Source organism: Cryptomeria japonica, chromosome 1, assembly GCF_030272615.1.
Source record: "Cryptomeria japonica chromosome 1, Sugi_1.0, whole genome shotgun sequence".
Lineage (NCBI taxonomy): Eukaryota > Viridiplantae > Streptophyta > Pinopsida > Cupressales > Cupressaceae > Cryptomeria > Cryptomeria japonica.
In genome coordinates this window covers 451,714,366-451,717,902 of record NC_081405.1, presented here as the reverse complement: position 1 = coordinate 451,717,902, position 3,537 = coordinate 451,714,366, and positions in this window count along the sequence as shown.

The window sequence follows — 3,537 nt, the reverse complement described above, 5'->3', positions numbered from 1 at the left end:
GTCAAGTACTCATCCCAGGAAACTGAAGTTGGAAGACAATGAATATCCTGTTGCACTGAATCACATGAAGGCAAAATTGTTGCACTATCCACATCATCAGGTGCAATAGGTGATGAGATATCAATAGGAGGAGATGAAGCACAAGGCTCAAGAACAGGGTCACATGTGTGAATCCCCAAGTTCAAGTACTCAAAGTTCTCAAAATTTGAACCATCACAAGATGTGTGATCATCATGTGTAGAATCATCATATGTGAAATCATTATCATCAACAAAATTTGAAAAGGAGTATAACTGAGATGCATGATCAACCACCCCAGTCGCAATGATATCTTTAGTCTCCAAGTCTCTAATGAAAACTGACTCATGTGTGAACTCCACAATTCTGTTAGTTGCGCCATGTGTGATTTGATAGATGGAAAGGAGATTGTTAGTCAAATGGGGTACACACAACACACCATTGAAGGAGTTATCCCCAATGGCAATATATCCTTTCCCAATCACATCCATGTATGTATGATTGCCCATCAAAACTTGCGACATGGTGCAAGGCTCAAATGAAGAGAACATAAACTGCGAAGATGCCACATGATGAGAAGCCCCTAAATCTAGAAGCCATCTCCCTGAATCATGACTTATAGTAGCACAAAGAGCTTTTCCTTTTCTTGTCCCAAAAGAGTGAGTCTTCCCACTTGTAGAAGCCATGAATGCTTTCCCTTTTCCTTTTGAATGTGAGGAAGTGGAAGTTGATGAATCATCCTTCTTGTAGGCATTAGACAAATCAATGTTGTGCTTTTTGAGGATATGTGTGAGCTCGTCAATCTTCTTAGAATGGCTTTGGCGCTCCTCATGACCAAACTTTTTACAATAGGCACAAGTAGGTCTCTCCCTCTTTGGTGAATTGTCCCTCTTGGAAGAGGATGAATATCCTTGTTGTGGAGAAGGTGATGCTTTGTCCTTAGGCTTTGATTGCCATTTCTTCTTGTTGGAATTATCCTTTCCTTGATTTCCTTTGTTCCCTTGATTTGCCACTAATGCTTGAGACTTAGAAGCCTTAAGAATGCCCATGCTTATCAACTTAGTTTGTTCCATCATCAACATTTCAGTGAAAGCATCAAATGTAGGCATTGTGTAGCTTGAACCTATTGTCATCCTATGGGTTTGGGACCTAGAAACAAATCCTGCATATTCTTGTGGAAGCTTGCCTATTAAAATGAAGATCAATTGAGTATCCTTCTTATCAATGCCATGATCCTTGAGTTGTGTCCTCAACTCTTTTGCCTTAGTGACATAATCTTGTATAGTATCAAAGTTCTTTGGATCTAACATGGTGATATCACTATCAATTTGATATCCCCTAATCTCATCAACTTGACCATACAAGTCTTGAAATTTTTGGCAAACATCCTTGATTAGAGTACATTTCTCAATATGAAAAATGAGATCCTTTGATACATACTTTCTTAAGGTACCAATTGCCATGATATTTTTAGTGATCCAATCCAAGTGACCAACTAGATCAACCTTAGGATCAGTGGGAGCAACAATAGTTCCATCAATATAATGAGTTAGTCCTTTTTTCCATAAGTTTACTCCATGCATCAATTTTCCAAGTAGCATAATTATGAGGATTTAAGAGAGGAAACTTAGGAGAACCCATAGCAGCAAAAAGGAAGGAACACAAGAGCACAAGAGACACCCCCCAAATTCACTCAATCAAAGTACCCCCCCAAAAATGATCATTTTGGCACTTTATATGTAGTTCGTGTACAATAGGCCACTTGCAAATAATAGCAAGGTGGGCTTCTGATTTTGTTTTACAACTGCCCCAAAAGGCTGAGAACTACAAAGCAAAAGACCAGCAAGATAGATCTATGCAATACAAGTGCCAAATTGGCCAAAAAAGACCATATGCTGAAAGTATAATTTCTACCCAAAATTGCTGCAAACTGATAGCATATTATGAGAGTAGATGAAAAATTATGCACTTAAAAAAAAACAACACCTGAAAAGGAGTTCGTATGAGCCCAAACGGAGTCCCGAAATTTGTAGAAATGAGGATTAGACAGGTACAGTCACCAAAAAATGAGATTTCTGAAAAATCTTTCCATCAAAATCAGAAAATAATTCCACCATGAGAAAGTGCACAAAATTCTAGCCCATTTCAAAAAAAAAATCACTAAAAAAGGAGCCAAAATAAGCAAGATATGGCCATTTGAAGTTGAACTGCAAAATAAAAAAGCCCAATGAAGAGAGCCTACAAAAATTCAAAAAAATGATGATGTCAGCAAACTGCGAGTCTAAATTTGACAGTTGTATGGTCGTCACCAAAAATTTGCCTCCCCTACTGACTAGCGTTTGTACAGTACAGACTGCTGACGTGGACGAATCAAAGGATGACATGTGTCATATGGAATAGTTTATGTGGTAGAGTACGGATCGTTGAGTTGTCTAATTACATGGCGCGCAGGTGGCAAGTGAGACCACATGGTGAGTTCGCGTGGCAAGGAGGCGATGCTAACTATGTTCCACATGGTGTGTCGTGGAGCCCGCGTGGCAGTCTGTCGCGTGGTCCACGTGAAGAAGGGCTCGACAAGAAGGTCAACGACACCAGAGAAGGATTGTCGTCAGTGGAGGAAGTCATCTAACAAGAGGTGGTCGGGAGGCAGTCGGGAGGGGTCCCGGTCGAAGACTACACGACATGGGATGACGCAGTCAGGGCATGGGTAGTGTTCACTCGGGGCTACTAGGAGGAGTGATCACGACAGCGACAAAGACCAAAAGGAGTTCGGGAAGGTTGTCGGAAGACTGGGGGTGGTGGCCGGTGGAGGAAGTAGCGACCGGTGGAGGGAACAATGACCAGGTTGCCGGAAAGTCAGGCGGCAGGTATGGGACAAACGTCGAGGGGTCAACAGCTGCACGACCGATGGAAACCTGTAGGACGACAGGTCATGCGGGGGTCTGCGGACCCCCCCCAAAAAAGATTTTTTGTTTAATTTTTTTTTTTAAATCCCTTTCGTCTTTTTTTTTCATAAAATATATATATATATTTTTATTTTTTTTGAAATTCGTACAAATATAGCAAAATTGGCGGAAACGGCCACCCGGACGCACTGGCGAGGTCGGATCTGGTCTAGGACGCCTCCAAAAGATGCTGCTCCTCAGATCTGCCTCTTGACGTCGCAATAATGCCTCTCAAAGACGAATCAATGACACTCTAATGGCTGATACCAGGTGAGATTTTGCCAAGATCAAGAGCTCAAAGAAATGTACAAAATAGAGACAAAATATAGGACAAGAATAAACTGTAATCTCATCAATAGATAGATGATCAAAAGATCAATAGTTGTTCATACAATGAATATGAACCTGCATATATAAGCAAGGCTATATGGATATGTGAGCACACAATCATGACATGTGGCTCAATAAGAAACAAGGGTAGGTAGGAAATAGGTGTGGTAGGTAGGAGAAACAATAACATATTCCACATGAGGTGGATCACCCACCGAAGGTGGAATTATCACTCCACAATAAG